General features: G+C 40.1%; 1 protein-coding gene across 2 annotated transcripts in view; it reads left to right on the forward strand.

Annotated features, from left to right (window-relative positions):
- Positions 1–22,899, forward strand: part of PCGF5 (polycomb group ring finger 5) — a 78,531-nt gene that overhangs the window by 14,276 nt on the left and 41,356 nt on the right. The window lies entirely within an intron of this gene.

The raw sequence follows: 22,899 nt of genomic DNA on the forward strand, positions 1-22,899 counted from the left end.
ATAGTTCCACTGAGTCTGTGCTGGCCAGGCAAAGCTTACTTCTTACCAGTAAAACTATGTTTAAATGGATTCAGACTAGCATAGTTCCTACTCTGTTGTATATGGTATCCACTAAGATATTTTTCATGCTTTATCCAAATGTTGAAGTGTCTTATATGTAAGAAAACTTGTTTGTATGAAAACTAGCCACAAAGTCAGGACAACTTTCTAGTACTAGATTTTTTTGCCACTGTTAAAAATGTTTTGAGTATGATTTTTTTCCTCCTTAAGATATCAGAAGGAAAACCATATGTAAATACTCTTGATATGCATTCTTCCATCTCCACAATATGAAATCAAAAGGCAATTCATTTTCTTAACACTGAAAATGTTGAAATCTTCCACGCATTTAAATAATGCTGTATCAGTATTCACCTAGAGAATACCTTGGTCTATTTCTGACTCCATATTTCCACTGAAGGCACTGGCAAGCATTCCTGCTAATTTAAGGGGCCACAATTTGAATCCTTTGTACTTATTGTGGAAATTCTGAATTTAGACCTGTGAATTTGCACAAAGCAAGAAAAAAAAGGTCTTTCCCTTGAAATCAGATTATGTTTAAAACCCAAGAAAGCTTATTTAAATTTAGAAAACCTTAATTGCTCTTTTTTCACTTCTGTAGCATTAAATTTGCATTTTTTTTGACAAGTAATTATTTCCAGAATTTGGCTGTGTAAAAGCTTGTCAGGCTAAAACCAGGTATACTTGCATTACAAGTTGACTGGCTGGAATCAGTCACCTAATCCTAGAGAAATGGCTTGATTATTTTTAGTCTTATGTAGATGGACTTACTGGTACAATTTCAAAAGCTTTCTCTTTGTAAGTGCAAGACAGAAGCCTGGAAGGTTGCCATGTATGTTTTCTAGGCCCATATCCTAGGTGCTGTTATATAAAAACACCCATTTAGTGCCCACTGAACTGAAATTCAAGTTATGATCTCACTGTTGCTAAGTACCGACTTCAGCTGGTATAAAATGCTGCAGCTAGAAGTTCGTTAGTTCTATGTTCAGGGCGACCAGAAGAAAGGACAGGGAGCAGAGAGAGGAGAAACTCATTACAAAAGTAGTTTAACTAGCTGACACAAGACCTTGAATAAGGACCAGTGCATCAGCAGAAATGAAATGGAGATATAATCTGGCAATATTCTTAAGGTAATATAATCATGATTTCCCTACGATAGACATTTGATTCAAATGTTAGATTAGAGTACAGCTTAACTGTGAATCAGAAAAGCACCACAAAGGAGATGGAAGCCAAAGAATGAATATGGGGGGGCTAGGCATTCATATCCTACTAACTCTTTCCTTGCTTGAAACTGCAGCAATAAGTATGCAGTGTTTAGGTGTTCATGAGGGAAACAGCAGAAGAAAACCCTTGGGGGTAATTCTAAAATCGATATATTCCATATAAATGTAATAAAGCTCCCTGACATTAGATGAGTTCAAATAGAAGTCTCATACACTTCCATGGGCATATTCCAGATCTCTTGAAGATCTGAGATAGTAAAATAGAAGAATAGGATAAATAGCAAAAGAGAAATCACTATGTAGAAACTATTTGTAGGTTCTATTTACAGAGTGCCTTATTCCTCCCACACAAAGCACAGACTTCTAAAAGAGTTTTGAAGGGTCATGGTATAATCAGCTGCCAGTGTCAAGGGGAGACAAAAGAATGAAGGTAGTCTTGGATGAATGGGCAAGGGGAATATCAAGCAGTTGTCAAATTACATTGCTTCTGTGGTTGTTAATGCTGTGATCACTACTCAAATACGGATCTTGGTTCTGGCAATTGCACTTCAAGGAGGATGCAGAAGAATTGAAAAGGGTATATAGAAGACCTAAAAGAATGATACAGGGCTTGGGACACATGCTTTATTATGAAAGACCGGAGGCACAGCTTAGTAAAAGTAAAGCTAAGGTGGCGCTTCCAGCCAGTAATCAAACCATACCTTAATATTATCTTTGGTAAACTAAATGGAAACATTTGAGATAAAGTAACTGATATTCAAAACCAGATTGTTCAGTCTTGCAGATTAAAAGAAAATCAAATGACTGTAGCTTAGCAAATGAGGTAATAAAAACCAGACTAATTCAGACTACAATTAAGGATTTTTTTTTTTTTTTTTTTTACTAATTGGAACTACTAATGATTGTGGTAGATTCCTCGGCGCTGGTAATCTTGAAAATTAAGAAAGATGATTTAGTCAAAGTAATCTGTTGAACTTCAGATGGGAATTAATAGAAGTAAGTCCTATGGTTTGTGGGGTTTTTTAATGCAGCTCAGACTAGATGATCACAGTGGTCTTTTTTGACTTAATATGTATTACCGTAAAGGTTGTGCAGTCAGTCTTAACATCCAAATGTTACAGTAATATGCAGCCCTGGCAGAGAAAGTTCTGCATGCGATTACCTGAAATTCTCCAGAATTCAGATTGCTAATTCAGTAAAAACAGAATAGAGGGACATGTATATCGAGAAGGCGGTAGGATGCTATTAGACAGACGAGACGTTTTAAAAAACAGCATATCTAGTGTGGTTTGTCAGCACTTTATAAAGGCATGACAGGGTCCCTTGTAAAATGCCTGGCTATTTAAATTTTAAATGACCTTTTATCTTCCTTTGTGGTGGGTAGTATTCAAAAAGTATATGGAAAGTAAAGCAACAGCTAGCCCTGTAGCTCTGCAAAAGATAGCCCTTGGATACAAGGGAGAGCTATGTACTGTATTTGCATAATGTTAGTCTCAAAGTAGGTTAGATATCTGCTTGGCCATTTGGTTTTCTGTAAAAATACTGTTCCCTATTTGTTCTGTATTAAACCCTTCTCCATTTGTATTTTTATGTTCTTTAAAAATAAACATAGAAAAGATGTGTTGTTTTAACAACTGGTAAAAGCAAACCAGCTAAGGTGCAGAATGGTCCAATATCAGCGTTCCAGAAGAGTTCTTTATGAAAGAAGAAAGCCAGACTTGAGTGAAGGTCTCATATTTATTTTGCAAATAATAAGGTTAGAGAAAATAAATACGGTGTGGAAGAGTATGCCCGAGCTTCCCTGAGGTAATACAGGGGTGTATGTTGTGTAAGTAGAACTAACAGATGCTTAGGAATCCTAACAAATCAGGATTCCTATCTTTCAGGCTTCTTGCCTTCATTTCGGCAGATTTTTTCATACCACTGCTAGAAAATAAATATTTTGTTATCATTGATAAACATCCTTGTTAATAACCACATTCTTTAAGTCATCTTTGTACTATATTCCAGTGGTGTGCAAGAAAGAGCTTTGCTTCAGATGTACAGTAATCTTTAAGCCCCTGTAAGAGATATTCAGTTTGCTATAACAAGTAGATGACACTAGTTCTGCAGTACACTTCAGTGTTCATAGCATTTTTTGTATGTGTGACAGTGATGCAGTGTTTATTTTAAGAGTCAAAAGCCCCTAAAGTCAATAGGGAAAATTGTTTGCAATGACTTCTAACTTATAGCCCATACATTTTGATTTCTATTTTACCCATAAAATTTCTGTATGAAAATCTACTGCTAAGAGGTTTTTTATTTTTGATGTAATACAGCATTTCGTGCTCAGTGAGAGGACGTTAAGAATATTCGGTAATACAAATGGTGCTTTACTATGAATGCAGTAAAAGTAACAAGTATCAGAGAGATGGCACCCAAAAATACTGTCATGTGTATCTAGTATATTCCCATTCTAAAAAAAAAGGTCAATATCTTGATATAAATATGTATCTGTTATGAGATGATGCCAGTATTCTGTAGGGCTTCTTACACTGTGTTTATTGCCATATAAATGAAACATCTTCCAGCAGTGTATTAAACAATGTGCCTAACGTCTGTCACATGCTTTTAATACAGCCTCTCCCCAAGGAGAGAAGCACATGCAGTAGATGGCCATGTTTTGGTAGACTTTTTGTGTTTATTTTGGGGTGTATGTTGAAACATTTATGTTGACAACATATAACCAATGTATAGCGTTACACAAAATTATTCTTATATAGCTGATTGACCTATAGGCAAACTACAGGCTGAGCTGGATACTGCCTGGGTAAGTAGTTCATCTGGCACCCAGCCCACTCCCACATTCTTTCCATCACTCAGAGGTGTTGGTCATGTCATACAATGCACATCTGTATCTGGCCATGGAGAAATGGGACAGCATACATCTGGTTGTAACACAAATACAGGCTTAGTCATGTCACAAATGTGCATAAACCCTCAATACCTACTCACACATCACCAGACAACACAACACAAAGGTTGGATGTCACTAATTTTGTCGATTATTTTATTTTTGTGGGTTAACCCCAGTAGGCAGCTAAGCACCACGAGCTGCTTGCTCACTCACCCCCCGACCCCTTGTGTGACGGGGGAAGAGTAAAAGCAAGAAAACTTGGGGGTTGAGATAAAAAAAAAAAATAATTGTTTAATAAGTGAAGGATAAGTGGAAGATGAGAGAAAGGAAAGAAAACAAAACAAGTGAGGCAAAGGCAACCACTCTCCACCTCCCACAGGCAGACTGATGCCCAGCCAGTTCCCAAGAAAAAGAGAGCTAACCTCCCTAAACCCCCCTCTCTTCCCTTTTTAATCACCAAGCATGACGTTATAAGGTGTGGAATATCTCTTTGGTTAGTTCAGGTCATCTGCCTGGTTGTGTCCTCTCCCAACCTATTGTGCACCCCCCAATCTTCATTTCAGTGTGTAGTGAGAAAGATAGAAGGCCTTGATGCTGTGCAAACACTGTTCAGCAATAGCTAGAACATTAATGTGTTATCAGACTCAATTCTTTCTGGGGTGCCATGTCGCCATAGGACTTGCTTTTCAAGGCCCAGGATAGTGTTCCGGGCAGTGGCATAGGGCACGGGATATGTTTCCAGCCATCCAGTGGTTGCCTCCACCATTGTAAGCACGTGGCGCTTGCCTTGGCGAGTTTGTGGGAGTGTGATATAATCAATCTGCCAGGCCTCACCGTATTTGTATTTCAGCCATCGTCCTCCATACCACAGAGGCTTTAACCGCTTGGCTTGCTTGATTGCAGCGCATGTTTCACATTCATGGATAACCTGTGCAATAGTGTCCATGGTCAAGTCCACCCCTTGATCACGAGCCCATCTGTATGTTGCATCTCTTCCTTGGTGACCTGAGGTGTCATGGGCCCACCGAGCTAGAAATAATTCACCCTTATGTTGCCAGTCCAGATCCACCTGAGCCACTTCAATCTTAGCAGCCTGATCCACCCGCTGGTTGTTTTGATGTTCTTCAGTGGCCCGACTCTTGGGTACGTGAGCATCTACGTGACGGACTTTTACAACCAGGTTCTCCACCCGGGCAGCAATATCTTGCCACAATGTGGCAGCTCAGATGGGTTTGCCTCTGCACTGCCAATTGCTCCGCTTCCATTGCTGTAACCGCCCCCACAGGGCATTTGCCACCATCCATGAGTCAGTCTAGAGATAGAGCACTGGCCACTTTTCTCAGTCAGCAATGTCTAAAGCCAGCTGGATGGCCTTTACTTCTGCAAATCAGCTTGATTCACCTTCTCCTTCAGCAGTTTCTACAACTTGTCGCGTAGGACTCCATACAGCAGCTTTCCACCTCCGATGCTTTCCCACAATACGACAGGATCCATCAGTGAACAGGGCATATTGCTTTTCATTTTCTGGTAGTTTATTATACATTGGGGCCTCCTCAGCACGTGTCGCCTCCTCCTCTGCTACTTAGACCATGGGACTCGCTTTGAGAAACCTGGTCTACTGGGGGCTGACGGGGTCCATCTGTCAGAGAAGGGGAAGAGCATCTTCGGTCATAGGCTTGCCAAGCTGGTGAAGAGGGCTTTAAACTAGAGATGCCAGGGGAGGGGAACCTCAATCCATCCCACTCCTACCAGTTTGATGCCAGGGCCAGCAATAGATGCCCAGAGCCTGGAGAAGGAACACAGGTCAGAAAGAGAGTGCCTGAAGAGCAGCACAAAGGAACTCCAGCCAGTAAGACAGCTTCATCGGGGGCCCAACTTAAATGCCTCTATGCAAACGCACGTGGCATGGGGAATAAACAAGAGGAGTTAGAGACGTGCACACACCTGCAGGGCTACGACCTTATTGGCATCACAGAGACGTGGTGGGATGGAGGGATACAGGCTCTTTAGGAAGGACAGGCAGGGGAGACGAGGAGGGGGTGTCACCCTCTATGTCAATGACCAGCTGGAGTGCATGGAGCTCTGCCTGGGGATGGATGAGGAGCCGACCGAGAGCTTATAGGTCAGAATTAATGTCACCCGTCCCTGCCTTCCCTTTACGGTCGGGGTCTGCTACAGGCCACCTGACCAGGAAGATGGAGCAGATGAGGCCCTCTGTAGACAGATAGGAGCAGCCTCACGCTCACAAGCCCTGGTCCTCATGGGGGACTTCAACCACCCCGATATCTGTTGGAGGGACAACATGGCAGGGCATAAGCAATCCGGGAGGTTCCTGGAGAAAGAGCAGACTTTGGCCTCTTCAGGGATCTGCTTGGTAGAGTGCCATGGGACAAAGCCCTGGAGGGAAGAGGGGCCCAGGAAAGCTGGGTAATATTCAAGGATCACCTCCTTCAAGCTCAGGAGCGATGCGTCCCAACAAAGAGGAAGTCAGGCAAAAACGCCAGGAGGCCTCCATGGATGAACAAGGAGCTCCTGGACAAACTCCAACACAAAAAGGAAGCCTACAGAGGGTAGAAGCAAGGACAGGTAGCCTGGGAGGAATACAGAGAAATTGGAGAGACTGGTAGAATGAGGAGCCACCCACTGTGGGAGAAGATCAGGTTTGAGGCCATCTAAGGCACCTGAAGGTGCACAAGTCCATGGGACCCGATGAGATCCATCCGCGGGTCCTGAAGGAACTGGCGGATGAAGTTGCTAAGCCACTATCCATCGTATTTGAGAAGTCGTGGCAGTCCAGTGAAGTTCCCACTGACTGGAAAAGGGGAAACATAACCCCTATTTTTAAAAAGGGAAAACAGGAAGACCCGGGGAACTACAGGCCAGTCAGTCTCACCTCTGTGCCTGGGAAGATCATGGAACAGATCCTCCTGGAAGCTATGCTAAGGCACATGGAGGACAGGGAGGTGATTCGAGACAGCCAGCATGGCTTCGCCAAGGGCAAGTCCTGCCTGACTAACCTCGTGGCCTTCTATGACGGAGTGACTACATCAGTGGATATGGGAAGGGCTACAGATGTCGTCTATCTGGACCTCTGTAAGGCCTTTGACACGGTCCCCCACAACATCCTTCTCTCTAAACTGGAGAGGTATGGATTTGATGGGTGGACTGTCTGGAGGGTGAAGAATTGGTTAGATGGTCGCATCCAGAGGGTAGTGCTCAACGGCTCAATGTCCAGATGGAGATTGGTGATGAGTGGCGTCCCGCAGAGGTTCATATTGGGACCGGTACTGTTTAATATCTTCATCAATGACATAGACAGTGGGATCGAGTGCACCCTCAGCAAGTTTGCAGATGACACCAAGCCGAGTGGTGCAGTCGACACGCCAGAGGGATGGGATGCCATCCAGAGGGACCTGGACAAGCTGGAGAAGTGGGCCTGTGTGAACCTCATGGGGTTTAAGAAGGCCAAGTGCAAGGTCCTGCACCTGGGTCAGGGCAACCCCCGGTATCAGTAGAGGCTGGGGGATGAAGGGATTGAGAGCAGCCCTGCCGAGAAGGACTCGGGGGTACTGGTGGATGAAAAGCTGGACATGAGCCAGCAATGTGCGCTCACAGCCCAGAAGGCCAATCGTATCCTGGGCTGCATCCAAAGAAGCGTGGCCAGCAGGTCGAGGGAGGTGATTCTGCCCCTTTGCTCTGCTCTGGTGAGACCCCACCTGGAGTACTGCGTCCAGCTCTGGAGCCCTCAGCATAAGAAAGACATGGACCTGTTGGAGCAGGTCCAGAGGAGGGTCACAAAAATGATCAGGGGGATTGTACACCTCTCCTATGAAGAAAGACTGAGAGAGTCGGGGCTTCGGGGAGACCTTCTTGCAGCCTATCAGTACTTAAAGGGGGCTTATAAAAAAGATGGCAGCAAACGTTTTAGCAGGGCCTGTTGCGACAGGACAAGGGGGAATGGCTTTAAACTAAAAGAGGGTAGATTTAGACTAGATATAAGGAAGAAATTTTTTACGCTGTGGGTGGTGAAACACTGGCACAGGTTGCCCAGAGAGGTGGTGGATGCCCCATCCCTGGAAACATTCAAGGTCAGGCTGGACAGGGCTCTGAGCAACCTGATCTGGTTGAAGATGTCCCTGCCCACGGCAGGGGGGTTGGACTAGATGACCTTTAGAGGTTCCTTCCAACCCAAACTATTCTATGATATTCAAGGTAGTATTTAAGCAGTGTCCCACTGAAGTTGTTGAAGATTTGAATGAGTTGAAAAATAAGAATTTAGGTTTGTCTTGGACACAAATTTGTACTTAGGTCAGTAAGTGTTCTGTGTTGTTCCTTTTACTGCCGAAAACGGACTACTTATATAGTTATGTGTCTTGCATAATGCTCAACTTTCTCAAACTAGAGTGTTTATTTTCTTGTGCAGGAGTCTTTTGGATGTTTTGCCTAAATGTCTTATGTTTCCACCTACTCCTGTCTAACATAATGCATTCCTTTTATAGAGAAATGAGATCTGAAAGATCATATTTGGCATTAGTCTCTAGTGAAACTGAAATTTTTGCTGGAATCTACTGAGAGTTTTGCAGGTTTACTAGCAATGCTGTTTTGGGAATAAAGCAGAAAGGTTGCTGTTATTTTTGTTGACATAGAGTCTGTAGGGATGTAAGCAGTCTAGCATTCCTCATGTGAGCGGTTTTCTTTCCATAACAATGTTTGAATATTGTGTGAAAACGTTATTCTTTCCTCATCTCTGCTCACATGTCATTAGTGAAATGAGTCACTGACTCCACTGTGAAGTAAAGAGCTCACTCGAATGCTTATAAAGTATGGAAGTACTTTAGAGAGCGTAGAAGGTACTTATAGTATCTAACCATCCTGGGTTTGGGAGGTGTGAGGAAGAGACTAGAAAAAAGAATGGAAATTTGGCATTTTCATATGACCAGTTTCTGCCTGTGCAGTGGTCATCACAACCTAACCAAAGATAACAAAACATCTATGGGATTATAATGCAGTCTTTGTGGCTTCAAGGCTAAGAGGTGTAACAGAGCAGTAGACCAGAGGACTGCTCCAGTTCTTAATAGTGTCCACATGCTTCCAGCACATTTTTTTATTAGATACTGTAGTGCTGGAATTTTCTCATATAGGAATGCTTACAGGAGTTAGAAGGAGAACTTTGTTCTCCCAGAGTTATCAATGCACTGTGGACACCGGTGGTATCCTTTATTTGACATCTTCCCTCCCAGTTATTGGGAGATTGTGGTATTTATGCATGTGTGGAATAAGAGTAGTTTACAAGTACACTTCTAACCGTGCTGCAAGGAGTGCAGTGAAGGAGATGTTATCTTTAAACCTCGCTGCAGAGTATAATATGTGTGTGCGCTTGAATCTGTAATGACATTCTTTTATTTGCAACCAAAAATACTTTCAGTTAATTACAAATATAAAGTGAGACAGTATTTCTGTTTCAGCGATTGTTATATTAACTGTTGCCTTGGAAATTAGCATAACTGTGCATTTTTATTTCCTTTTTAATAATGAATGTGTAGCTGTAAAACACTCTATCAGTACTAGATGTGTATTAACCAACAACATCTTCATCACAGCAGAGGTAAAAGTACATTTAATTACAACATAGAGACATAAAAATAACTTGTTTCAGGAAGTCATGGAGGTATTGTGTGGGATTAGGCTCTGTAAACAGTGATATTCACATTCATGAGATATTTGTTAATATGAAAAAGAAAGATGAGTCGATGGGTCTGATTCTTTGTCATCTTAAGTGGTCATTTACTCTTGCTTAAAACTGGATGCAAAAATGCAATTAAAACGCAATGTTCTGTTTCACTCCCATTTTGCAAGTGTGTAAAATTATATATCTATAAATACACAGACACATACTATATAAGGTGTGAAAGTCTGAAGAATCCAGCTTTTTATCTTCAAATGTTTTAGCTTGCAAAATGTTATACTTGCCTCCATATGCTGAAAATTTGAGACTTACCTTTTAATTCCTTACCAATCCTGTTCTAAAACTAACTGCACATATCTTGATTGTTTTCAGGAGCTAGTATCAATAGCAATATGAGGCAATATGTAGGTTAAGGGTTCAACATGGCTATTTTTTTCAAAATAAAATCTCTCACCTCAGAGGTTAGGTGTCTGGCTTAAATGCATGTCAAATGAACATTCAGATAAAGAATAATGTGGTGATCAACACATTGTCTTGGAATTTGAGAGTTGGAAGTTTAATTCCCAGGCAGTCATGTCTCTCTGTGTGGCTGACATCAGAAATTTATTAGGAAACCAGCTAGAAATATTTTACTCTTTGTGTAAAACAGGCTCAGTAATGCATTCTTTTCTTTACACAGTTTAGACTGGAGATTCTTTAGACCAGATGGACTCTCAAAGGGTATGTTTCCACTGAGTGTAATCTAGCCAGCTTTGTTAAATAGCAGTAAAAATAGTGTCAGGTGTTTCAGTAAATGGGACCCAGCTTGCCCTGGACCCTTGTGTGGCTAGGTTATGCTGATGTACGTTCTATATGTTCACTTCCATAATTACTGCAGTTAGCTAGATTAAAGAGTAGATCTGCTTTTCCCTTTCAAAAATTTTGTTTTATTTTGATCAGCTTTTGTTTTACTCCTTTACTAAATTCTGCAGTCAACCTTTAGATTTTCGTCTGATTTATTCTCCTGTAGAAGCAAGCTTTTTCCATCCTCTATCTTCCCTTGGCCCTCCCTGCCCCATAATACACAGATTCTTCCTTTACCCACAGAAGACCAGAAGGCATGCCTCTGTGGCTGCTTTGCTCAACAAAGCTGTTTTGCTGGGGAATACTAGTTGACAGTTGCCCCAGAATTCCCAAGAAGTATGATTTCCTTGGTGCTTGAAGAAAAGCAAGAAATAAACATAATTAAAGCTTGAGTCAATACAGATTTGCACAGGTTTCCCTAGGGCTGGATAGTGGTAATACATAGCCCAGACCCTAAATGTAGTTACCCTCATTCTCGTCCTGAACCACCTCTAACAGAGAGCCCATTTCCTGCATGAATTACCCACTTCTGAAATTACGTTCTCCTCTATGACAATTGGGCGATAGGTGTTCAAAAGCCAAGTAGTGCACTGAATATAAAACTTAGTTGATTGAATAGATTTCTATACTATGGAAGGGCATATTCTACAGTTTGAGATTGTTGAGTTTTCCTCTTCAAGAAGGATTTAGACTCCTGTTACATAAGTAACATGGAGTAACACCTCTACCCCAAAGCTATAATATTTTGAAAACACAATTATTTTTCTGGAAGCTAACAGGTAAATTTGTTCATCAGATTTTGAGTTAAAATTTGGTGCCTCTAAGAAACGTAGCAACCCATAGAAGCAGAGGAATGCAGAAGGGACGAGAGAAAGGGAAAAACTTAAATGAAGGGAAAGAAGAGGGAAGTTGGGACATGGGAAGCAGCTATTAACCCAGTTTAACAGGGCTGTGTATTTTGCTGTTATGCACTATTCCAGGAAGCTTGCTATAATGGTAAATCTGTCCTTAAATTATTTAGCATGTACAGTAGCTTCTTCATAACTTGAAGTTTTTAGACATGTCGTGGAGCAAATGAGAATGGACACAGAGCTGCTGTGTAATATAATGATACTGATATGTAATGATTTTTAGGAAAACCCAGTAGCTTTTGTTTAGTTTACATTATGGTGCTCACCGCAGTGGATCCCATAGGAAATGAAGACAAGGAGGTGACAGAGCCAGTGCATGCTTGGGTGTATCCCTAGTATCCATGCTGCACACTCACGAGGGACCAATGTCATGGCTGTGAGACAAGACCCCAGCATTCACCATGGCATACACCTCTGATACAGTTCAGACTCAACTGGAATGACTAACACTTTCTGTTCACAGGTTGCCTAGAACTGCATGTAGTGAGCATATTCCAAACCTTTTGAGTAATTCTGGTTAGTATTTCACAGAATCACAGAATCATTGAGGTTGGAAAGGATCTCTAGAGGTCATCTATTCCACTGCCCCTGCTTAAAGCAGGGTCAACTAGAGCAGGTTGCTTAGGACCTTATCCGGTTGGGTTTTGAAAATCTCTGAGGATGGAGACTCCACAACCTTTCTGGGCAAACAATTCCAGTGTTCAACCAACCTCACAGTAAAAAAAAAATTTTTCTGATGTTTAAATGGAATTTCCTGTGTTTCAATATGTGTCCATTGCCTCTTGTCCTTTCACTGGGCACCACTAAGAATACTCTTGCTCAGTGTTCTTTACTTCTCCCTCCGTCCTCCATCAAGAATTTATAGATAATGATAAGATCTCCCCTAAGCCTTCTTTCCTGCAGGCTAAACACTCCCAGCTCTCTCAGTCTGTCCTCATGTGATAGATGTCAATCCCCCAGTCATCTTTGTGGCTCTTCACCAAACTCACTCCAATATGTCCATGCCTCTCTTACTGGGGAATCCACAACTGGACATAGCATTCCAGATGTGTCTCACCACCTCTCATGACCTGCTGGTAATACACTTCATAATGCAGCCCAGGTGGCTGTTGGCCTTCTTTACTGTGAGGATGCATTGCTGGCTCATGTTTAATTTCATGTCCACCAGGACACCCAGGTCCTCTTCTGCAAACCTGCTTTCAAGCCTGTCAGTCCCCAGCATGTACTCATGCAGGGGCCATTCCTTGCAAGTACAAGACTTTGCATTTCCCTTTGTTGAACTTCATAAGACTCCTGTAGGCCCATTTCTCAAGCCTTTTGTGGTCCCTGCGGGTGGTGGCACAACCATCTGGTGTATTAACTACTCCTCTCAGTTTTGCATCACCTGAAAAATTGCTGAGTGTGCACTCTGTCCCATCACCAGCTCATTAATGGTGATGTTAAGCAGTATTGGCCCCACTATCAACCCTTGGGGTACTCCAGTAGTGACTGACCTCCAGCGGGACTTTGTGTTGCTGATCATAACCTTTTGAGACTGGCAGTTCAGCCAGTTTTCAGTCTACCTCATTGTCTGTTTGTCTAGTCCAGCCCCTGTATTCAAAGCAGGGTCAACTAGACAAATTGCCAAGGGTGGAGACTCCACAGCCTCACCAAGCAAACAATTCCAGCGTTTGTCCACCTTCACAGTGGATTTTTTTTCCTTATGTTTAAATGGGATTTCCCATGTTTCAATTTGTGTCCACTGCCTCTTGTCCTGGCACTGGACAATATTGAGAAGTCTCTTGCTCTGTCTTATTTACTTCCCCCGTCAGGTACTTATACACATTGATAAGAACTCCCCTGAGCAAGGCTAAAAAACCTCAGTTCTCTCAGCCTCTTCTCATATGACAGATGCTCCAATCCCTAATCATCTTAGTGGCTTTTCAGGCACTTTGTATGGTAAAATTGTAAACAGAGGGAGAAAATTATGTGGTAGAGTAGCAGTTACCTTTCACTCTTTATTGTCAATATTTGCATCTTTTCTGATTAACGTTACTGTATTCTGTGGCTCTGAAGAAGAGACACTTGTCAAAGAAGTAGGGGTTGTCATCATCTTTTGTCTATGCTAAATAAATTACTTACAGTATTCTTGTAAGTGGTTACAAGTTTATTATTCTTTGGGCACTAAGTACCATTTAAATTGGCTCCTGTTTACATCAGTGCCAGTGGTTTGGACAATAATATAATTGAGAGGTCGTGTTCACAGTGAGGATATTTGCTCTAAAATTAATATTATTAACCTTGTGACTAAGTAAAAATCATGTTTCTAAAGATTTGGACAGGTGGTCCTAGACTCTAGACAAACTATGGAGCTACTTCTTCCTTCATCGAAAAAGTGACTATGTAATCTATCTGCAGCAAAACAGTATACTTTCCATTTCTCTTCTTGATAACAATCTTTGTTATGTGGTTTTGTTAGCACCACATTAATTGTACCAAAAATCGTAGTTTTCAGGAATATTATTGAGTCTCTCTGTAGTAAAATTCATTAGTTTGTCCTTATTGAATGAGGGACACTAATATAAAATAGCATTATTAGGAAGCAGTTTCAATACCTCACCTTGAGGGTTTTCAACTGTTCTTGCATTTTTTACACTCTTCACTGATTTTTTTTTTAAAAAGAAGCAAGGGGTGGAATTGCTTCACTGGTACAAATGTGGAGACCAACAGATGCAATGAAGAAATTTATACAATAGATGTAAAATATATTGGATAAAAGTGTGAATTGGCAGTCTGTGTTTGAAGGTATCTCTTTTTGATGTATTTTGTAACAATGGTTTCCTCTCATGATTTTGGTAAGTTGCTGCTTAGTGGAAGACATAGCCCCGAAATACATATTTTAGTTCCTGACTGATGGAGGGTTATGATGGCACCAGTGTTTCTGACAAGTTTAAAAGACACAAGGATAAAACACTAGACAGCATTCCAGATTTCTCAGCAGGAAAATGTAAATCTCCTTAATTTTATTCCTACTGAGCTGTGGCAACTAAGGTCTTGTATTTAAGTATGAATTATTAAATAGACAGCATGATGATGATAGGAGCAGGCTATGTGTTATTTGTATCAACAAGTTCTCATAAGCCAAATACCTTGTCAAAAATTCATATTCCCATCTATGCATTTGAGATAAAGGGAAATAATTTTAAGAGTATTATGCCTTTTATTCTTAAAAGCCTACCAAGGATATTAGATTAGGGAATGGAGTGAGATTTACCATGTAAATTGACAGGTGAAACCTTCTAGCTTTAAGCCGCTAGAACCTAAACTTATCACAGTGCTGAAGAAAATAGTCACATCTAAAAAAACTCAGCGCTGAAGAAAATAGTCACATCTAAAAAAACTCAGCAAAGTGTATACAGGATGTAGTAATGTAGAAAGGTCAGATATTGTATGATAACTTTAGCATAGTTTATCATTTACTTTAGAAAAACATTGTGGAAGTGTATTTAACGGGCAGCTCGGTTCATTACCAATTGTGAAAAATTTTGAAAGTGAAAAGGTTTTAGGTTTGTTTTGGTTTTTTTTTAAAAATGTGTTGATACTATAAAAAAAAAAAGGCAGCTGGCAACCTCAAGCTGAGGCATTACATCTGAGATTCTCTTAGAATCTCTTAGTGTTTGACAGCGACTATAGGATTTGGAACTCTTGCAATACAGATTAGAAATAGCAGTGAGGTATGAAACAATAGTGAAGAATGATGCATGCTCTCTGCTGATTTTATACACCTTTGTAAAATATAAGGAGGTGACTGTTACATATATATGTACACTGCTGCATGGACTTACATACTAAGCTTGATGCAAGTGAATAGTCACCCAGTTTAATGAGCGGGACTCTAGACTTGCATGGACTATGGGCACGCATAGTGAAGCATGAATGGTAGTGTTTATAGAATCAGGGCCTAAATATGAAATATAAACATAGTTCACTTGCCATTTAAGTATAGATACCCCTGCAGGAGAATGTAGTGAATTTAGCAAGAATGTGATTCTTGCTGAATGATGGCTTTTTGAAGAGGAAATAAAGATCTGTTTTTCTAAATATAAAGCAAGAATCTTAATAGAATGATCCAATCTTGAGTATTTGTCAGACCTTTTCAGTAAGTGCCATTAGATATTTAAGGACCAAAACAGACATTATTTTGTTTTATTCAAACAACTGCATCTCTAGAAGGGCTTTGCCTGCACTAGCGTGCTTAAGAACTGATTTCTTAGACTCAAAAGCATGTAATCTCCTGAAGTATTACCTACATTTCTTCCCATCATTTTCTTCCTACAGAATTTTCTAGCAAAGTAGTTCATGATCCTGTCTAGTTGATGAGATTGGACAAGTTAGTAATGTGAGAATGAACTTCTGCAGACAGTACAGCTTTTTAAAAGCAGGATTGTGTATATTCTTTGTATTCTGGGAAGGACTCAGCCGTGCTCTGTCCAGAGCCTAAAAAGAGAGTCGAAACTGCCATAGCCTACTCAGCTAAAAGCCACGTGATCTCATTAGCACGGTGCTGAACCCAAACTTCCAAGCATTACAAAAAGGAAGCTCAAGATGCAGGGATGGTAAACATAGTCTCACAGCTTTTGGTTGATTTTGTGCTCAATCTGATTAAATGCACATTCAACCCAGAATATGCTGTTTACATGTAGGCAGAGTCTGAAGGCCATGATTTTGTAATTGCAAAAAAAATTCAAACATTTCTTTGCATACTTGAGAATTGTTTTAGACACCTTTTCTTTAGAAAACTCAGTGATGATAATGTCAGACATAGACACCACTTATGCAAACTTTTCTGCTTTACTGCAGTCATGGGACTAAAGTTGGGAAACCAGCACTGTCAACTTCCTAAGCTAATGTGACTGCAGAACTGGCACATGATGCCAAGTTATGGGCTGAGGAGTGATTGCTCACTTGAGAATAGCTTCTGGCTAGAATCCTGAGCTTGTCTCTCCCTAAAACTGAAGAATCAATTAAAAGTATCAGTTTTGCTTAATCTTTTTCCATTAGTATATTGGATAAAAATTATTAATATTTCAAGATAATGCTTTCAGTAAAATGTTATTTGGAGTGACTCTCATTTGTTAATGTGAACTGTAACAAACGTCCCAAATACGTAAAGGACTTCTATTTTTGCTTGTTCTTAGGGAAAGGCGGAGATAATGTATTTTATCTCAGTAGGCTAAATTCAGCTGTGACTATGGTCATATGATTGATGGACTGGATCACGTGGAACACGTTGCTGCACAGAGTTTGACTCTATATATATGCTAAATTGCTGTCAAAAAGGATCATAGGAGGATGGATGTGAAGCTAAGGTTGGAGTATCTTGGTCTGCCTGCTATTTTCTCTTAATTTATCCAGAAAAAACATTCTCTCTTTATTTTACAAGTTAAAAATGAAATTCACAAGTATCTCTATTAGGTTTCCTCCAATGAAGCCTACTGTTTTAATTGGCAGACAAAGTGACGGTTCCCATGAATGAGAGTCTTCCCATGCAGTTCAAATGAAATAGAGTCCATCCAACGTTGTGTTGTTAAGTTAAAGGTTTTATTCTTGAGAGAGCTGGAAACAGAACTCCTGTTGAAAATTGATTGAAGTATGGTAGTTAACTCCCTAAGACACTGTGAATGTCATTAATTTGTCTTGTAAAAGATGAGGCAATGCGGTTGCTACTTCTCTATTTCCTTTCAAGCCTCTTTGTTTGCTGGTTCTGCCATCATAACAGGCATGAGTAGATTTCTTGAGGATTGCTTTTGCTGAGCTTATTGGAGTTTTAAATTTGTTTTGACTTAAGATCTAGTAGCAAGTCTTGTTTTTAATTTGCAGTGCAAGTTGATTGCATAATTATGAAGCTGTTTGACATGTGTGATACAATTTGATTTGCATTCCTGCCAGTTTTTGACTGTAAGAAACAAAATCTGTTAGTAACAATTTTAGCAGGAGTCATTGGAGGGTTCTTACAGTTTACTTTCCATTTCCCAGAGATTGAAAGATGACACTCTTATAAAACTATTTGAACACTTCACATTATTGTTCAGCTGAACTCTCTATGTTGATGTTAAGTGGCTTTGATATTTTCAGGGAAAAAAGAGTGAAAAAAAAATATATAATATATTTATATTATACATATATAAAACGCAGTATAGAATGGAAGAAGCAATATAATGCTGACAGAAACAAGGATTTAAAAAAAAAAAAGTAATTTAATTATAGCAAATAGCCATTAGGATGTCTTGTGGAAAAGCATAGACTTCATTGAGACCCGACTAGAAACTTGAAACCTGTGATTATACTGGTATAGAGGTACTTTTCCCCTGGAAGGATACATGCATAGAGTTGGCAAAGTGTTTGCCCCATGACCAACAGATCCTGGAAATCTATGAAGGAGACATAGTCTTGCCCATGCAGACAACAGCTATATTCAGGCTGGCCTGTGCATGTTACACCACTGGAGTTTTTCTGATAATGTGGCTCTGATTGTCACTGATTGATTTATTTTTTTCCATTGTGCAGTAGCAGGGAGACTTGAAATAGCATTAATTCCCAAGTAGATTTTCTCTGGAAAAACCACAGAATAAGCAGGTGATACTATTGTAGAGAGCAGAGTAAAAGGAAACTGAACTGGCAGAAGCATATAATCAGATAGCAATACAGGTAAAGTAGTTAAGAAGTATTAGAGATTATACAATAATAGAAATGGCAACACAGGTGTGATTTCCATGAGTTCAGAGGAAGTCTAACAAACTATGCAGTGGAAGTGAAGTAACTGGCCAGAGACCAAAAAAGTAATTCTGAAGATGCAAGATCTTTGTGGTGCGTGGAGAGCAGCTGATTTAGAGCCAAGGTGGGTTGTTTCAAATTATGCATCTTCTTTAAGCTGTTACCAAAATGTGTAACCGTTCCTTGCTCTATGTACTTATACAGAATTGCTATAAATTTACATAAAACATAGGACTGTAAAAGACTACTTTGGTCATTCTCTGTGGTTCCCCACAATTGCAGGCAACTGTGAAATAATGCCTACTCCATTTCAGCCTACAGAACATACCATGAACCACAATGTTGTTTTCAATACCGTATAAAAAACTAAAGACAATATAGTACAGGAGACCAAAGTTCATGGAAACTACAGTGTGCCATAAGACAAAACCAGGAGAGGTTGAGGATACCACCAGTATTTTAGTTGCCTACAGATCCTAACTCCACCGCAGATCATTGTTTTGAAACCAAACACACAGGCAAATGGAGGCACAGAAGCCTCTGGATTGCACGTCTTGTATACTTCCTGCTGTTTCATCACTCCCTGTGAGCGATCTCTGATGCTTCAAAGGCAAACCCCTTTTCACCATGTCACCAAAAATCAACTGCGTATGAAGAAAAGAAAAAAAAATTGTTGTGGCACAATGCAAGGCTCTATACCATAATGAAGAATTTTTGCCTTTGAAGCCAAAATAATGTCAATTAGGTCATTCTCACATGAGGAACCAGCTTGGCTACATGGCAGCTTATACTGTACCTTTACTGTGCTTAAAAAACCAAAACAAAACAGAAAGCAACAGCTGATCACAGTTCGCACAGTTGGACACTAGAGTAACTGAATAGAGAATTTGGTCACTAATATTTTGGAAGTTTGTCCCACTTTCTCTGGGAAGTTTCTGGAGATGTTTGTGTCTGATGTGTACAATCATGCTTATTAAAACTATTCTTCAAAAGAAAAATACAAAGCAGTGACAAAATAATCAAGGCAACACAAGGAAAAGACTTTTTAAAAATATGTCCATCATGCTTAATTCTTAAATCTACAGCTGCTTTCAGCTGAATAGTTTGAATTCTGCTGCGATAGATTGGTATTTTTAAATTTGCAATAGCCCTGAAGACTGTAACCACAGTTCTTAAATCTGTTATTTACAGGGAGGTATGTCAAGCTGGTCACAAGATCTTCCCTCAGTGTGTTTAATGGTCAGCTAATAATATGTTCAAAACCAGGTATTTTTTCACTTCAACCTCTGCGTACAAGTGGCTAAAGTTAAATTGTCTCCTTCATGCTAGTGACAATTTCTAGTCAATTTTATTTCACAGTTGTGGTTTTGTTTTTTTTTTTTTCCTTGCAGTGGCAATCTCCCTCTCCCACTGCTATGGCCTTGTTCTTTACTTGTTTTCTGTGTTTCTCTAGCTGGGAAGAGACTGTGTGTGCTATGGCTGATCAGCATTTTAGTGTGCCAAGGAAATGTTTAACAGTACAGATCTGCTCATCTTTCCCTTGGTAGAGTCACTAATTTGAATCCCTCTCCTTTACTAGCAGCCAATTATTATAAAATCTGTAGGAACTTACTTTACAATTTCTCTTACTTTTTAAAATTTGCTTGAAATTAGTTCAACAAAGTTGGGACACGTTGTGACACAATTTTACCTTACTCTTGAAATGTATCTTGAATGCATTTGTCTTGTTTACTTATTTGTCAATGACATAATAATACAGATGTTAGCATTTTGCAACCTGCTTTGCTACTTTACACTATAAAAGAAGAGTAAGCATAAGGAAAGAAATGTTATAGGTATCCCAGAAGTGCTATTATGTGCTAATATACAGCATCTCATATAGAGCTCAGTAGGAATGAAGAAAAGCCCTCACTGTAGAAATGCAAAACCTCATTGCTGATCATTTTCGCGAATAAGAGATGGGATAAGAATAGCCTAATTCCTATCGTTTCCTATCAGATCAAAGTGAGTCTTCATACTGAGCATGGTAATATTGTTTATACGATAAACAATGTTACTACTCTTTGCCTAAAAAGCAAAGAAATATGATGCATGATCCCAGGATAATGGCAAAGACAGTGATAATGACAGTAAGTGTTAAGTTTACTTGCTGCTAGTAAATTATTCATATATATGGGAAAGTACACAAGATGCAGCAAGGAAAATTCCAACTGGACCTAAGGAAAAAAATCCACAATGAGGACTGCCAAGGGTTGCGACAGGTTGCCCAGAGAGGCTGTAGAATTGCCATCGTTGGATATATTCAAACTTTATTTGGATAAAGCCCTGAGCAATCTGATTTAACTTTAACGTTAGACCTGCTTTGAGCAGGGGCATTGGACCAGATGGTGTCCAAAGGTCCCTCCAACCCAATTAGTGTATGGTTCTATTCCGGATACTGTTCTAGTGGATAGGGAATTTAACACTGGAAATAAAAGATCCAAAAGTGGTTATATTTGGTCTGTTTTTCATACCTGAATAAATATGCAGTAATTTCAGGTAAGTTGCCAGCAGTTTGAGGGAGGTGATCTTCCTCACTAGTCAGCACTGATGAGGTGACATCTGGAGTGCTGTGTCCAGTTCTGGGCTTCTCAGTACAAGAAAGATATGAAGCGAGTCCAGCACAGGGCCACAAAGATGATTAAGGGACTGGAGCATCGTTCATATGAGGAGAGGCTGAGAGTGCGGGGACTGCTCAGCTGGGAGACAAGAAGGCTCGAGGGGATCTTGCCAGCATGTATAAATACTGGATGGGAGTGAATGAAGATGAGGAAGTCAAACTGTTCTCAGTAGCGCACACTGACAGGACAAGAGGTAATGGGCACAAATTGAAAGACATGAAACCCCATCTAATCACCAGAAAACATTTTTTTACTATGAGGGTGGTCAAAACTGGAACAGATTGCCCAGAGAGGTGGTGCAGTCCCCATCTGTGGAGATACTCAAAACCCAACTGGACACTGTCATGGATAACCTGCTCTAGCTGGCCCTGCTTGAGCAGAGGGGTTGGACTAGATCATCTCAGGAGGTCTCTTCCAGCCTAAGCAATTCTGTGAAGTTTTCAAGATTTTAAAAGCCATAAAATGGCATTTCCATCAGATGTCTAGAGACTCAGTATTCAGTGAAGGTGAATGCTGTGGCTTCCCTCTAAATATCATTCAGATTGTTCCACAATGTCTATTAAGAAAAGTAGGGATTTTTTTTCATTTTTTTCCCAGTCCAGATGTGTCCCGGTAATTCTTCCATCTACAAAATACAAGTAACTCTTAGGATAACTGGAGGGTAATTGGAGACTTGCCTAGAAACAGACTCCAGTGTAGCTCTATAGGGATATAAGGTTGTACTCATGTGGATCTACTTGCAGAATTAGAATTATTCACTCATTTCAAATGTTACTGAGAACTTGGCTGTATTGACCAATATTTATTTTCTCTCTGGAATTTACTTGAGAACTGACATCAAACACTGGTATTTTTAAAAAATGTTGGAGCTGCATTAATGAGTAAAATTAATGAAATGCGTGGAGTTCACAAGTTCTTATGTGTCCTGGCTGTTCCTTTAAAAAGATACATTTTATTCGTATTAAATGTAAAGAATTACTCTGTTTCCCATTAGGATGATCCAGTAGTTCTTCAGGGATTTCAACAAACTGCTCCTCTGCTTTGATAATGCTTAGAAAGCAGTCTTTATTTTCTGTGTATTAAATGAGCTCATATATGTAAAAAAGGACTTAGTTTTAAAAAGATGTAAGTACTGTGTTAGAGGATACTCTGAGAACTGCTGAGTACAAGTCATTCGATAGGAGAGTCAGAAGTTTAAGAAACATGGCAAAATGAGAGCAGCTGTATTTTCATCACTGAGTTGAGGGCTATAATCACCCTCTCTGTAATACCACGTTTGCTGTCACTAATTCACGATATATATTTACTCTGACTAGCTCAGTTTATTTTGTTAATTCTGTTTCTCTCACAATATGAAAATGACCGCCTTGTTTGATTCAAACACTATTCCTCTGTTACCTTTTAACTGCTATAAGTAAATCAAAATGCTCACATCACTTATATGGCCCTATATTTTTAAATAAACCTGTTGTATGCAATGCTAGGGGTTAACTACCTTTGAAATTATAATTAATTCATAAGCATTTATTAACATAATTTGCTTCCTCATGATATAAAGTAGGAGTAAGTATTTAAGGATCTTTGTTATACTACTGTCCTCTGATAATGAAAGGAGAGCTGCTTCTGCGCTGCTTCTCATTTGTTCCTTATGTTGTGGTCTTGAAAGGTGCTGAATGCCTCAACTTTCATCGTGTTCAGTGAGAGTTAAGGGCACTCAGCATCTCATAAAGACAGCTTGGTTCCAGCAGGACCCAGCTCCTACATTGTGGAGAGATGAGGCGAGAATTTGTCATGTACGCTGTCACTTACCCGGCGTGGGGCTGGTAGTTCTTAACAGAGGGACTTCAGTATGGCTTGTGGGAAT

The sequence above is a fragment of the Aptenodytes patagonicus genome, chromosome 5 (assembly GCF_965638725.1).
Source record: "Aptenodytes patagonicus chromosome 5, bAptPat1.pri.cur, whole genome shotgun sequence".
In the NCBI taxonomy this organism is placed as follows: domain Eukaryota; kingdom Metazoa; phylum Chordata; class Aves; order Sphenisciformes; family Spheniscidae; genus Aptenodytes; species Aptenodytes patagonicus.